We start from the raw sequence: 1,753 nt of genomic DNA, 5'->3' as shown, positions 1-1,753 counted from the left end.
ATTTTGGAGTTTCACCACCCTAGTGATATGAAAAACACTAGTGAAAAACATATTTCACGACTACTACAGGCCGCGAATATCGCGTCTTTCACCAAGTTTTATGCCACTTCACGTAAAACGGATGGTGAAACTCCAATGTAGTCGATGATGTGGGTATTTTCCCACACTGTCAATTCTTGCAAAAAAACACTCTCACCATAGCCGAACATTTTCTTCATATAAGAAGGATCTTCCTTCCTCCCAGAAGACGTCCCCTCCCTAGGAGATCCTCGTCCCGGCGTCAGCGGCTCTGGTGGCGATTCAGCAGATACCAATGACGTCGGGTCGGCTGAGCTCGCTATAGTAGGCAACCACCTCCTCCTTCTCACGAAGTCGTATCTATTGCACGATTCTGCCAAACGTGAAAGCAATGTTTAATCCAGATGAATATACAGCAATACATTGACGATTCCTCCACAGTAGATACAGTGAAAGATCGTGGCAAATCGGCATAGGTAGCGTCATTCACCACTCGTGAATTCTTAAAGTTCTTTCCCCGGGGCTTTACCATAATACTGTCAACTACGCCTGGTCCGAAGGCCGCCGCTCTCGCTCAAGAAGAATAAGACGAATACATCAGCTATTACTAACGATTGTTTAGCTCAATTGGAACAGTCCTTAATCACGAGCAAGTAATTACGAGATTGTTCAACTCAGGGTGGACTATATGTCCACATCTAATGCATATATATGCATCGCCGAAAAACGCGATGCTTCCTGTTGTTGGAGGAAATATTTATTCGATTTTCCTTGCTCATATCACAAGTTTTCTCACTACACTGAGTGAAAGTATACAAAAACCTACAATTTTTTCCCAAAAAATTTCTTCGGAAATTCCATATCATCACAAACACACGTAGTGGACCCTGTGCACATTTTACCCCCAAAATAAACCGTCTCACTGATATTCCACGACCCTTACCGACTATACGAGGGTTTCCACGTCGACGCTCCCCACCGCCACGCGTATCTCCAACCGTTATCATCAGTGCCACCCGGACCAGGCACGACATCGATCCGCCATGTTATCTAACGAAAATATGTAATAAGAATTTGTGAAAGAAATTTGAAAAAGGTGATCTTTTCACGCACGATTATATCCATCTACCACAAAGGTATTAATATCTATCGGATGGCATGCCTATAATAATTCTTCGTGGATAACAGATAATTACGTACATAGTCATCCTTGCACTACCATATCTAGAATATCTTATTGTTTCTCAAATGTGTGAAACCCGGCAATAACACCCGAGAAAATACGCGAAACCCGAAAACCCGAACCCGAAAACCCGTTTTGACTCACATTCGAGCTCGACGTTGGCGGGTCGAGCGCAGTTTTCCCAGCAGCATCACTCCATCTAGGGCGATCCAACACCAATAAGTTCACCGGCGAAAACGTTTTCCCTCCGAAGAGTCGCCTTTGATTCTCCCAAATCTCCGATATATACCTAAACTCAATGAGAATCTGCCGCCTCTTTTTCATTATCGAAAATTGCGCCTTCTCCCATAGCAGTGTCGCCGGAAAATATAAACATAATCAACTACATATGTTGGTGACAATATGAACTAGGGAAATTCCTATATTCGGAATTATAGTTTGGAAACTCCTAAGTTCAGCTGAGAAAAGTGAACATATATTCCTCCTCCAACACTGCTGCTATCGAAATGAACTCACTCCGTATCTTCAATGCCTTCAGCCTGCTCCTGTTCC

Source organism: Perkinsus marinus (assembly GCF_000006405.1).
Source record: "Perkinsus marinus ATCC 50983 genomic scaffold scf_1104296971484, whole genome shotgun sequence".
NCBI lineage: Eukaryota > Perkinsozoa > Perkinsida > Perkinsidae > Perkinsus > Perkinsus marinus.
This window is presented reverse-complemented; position numbering follows the sequence as displayed.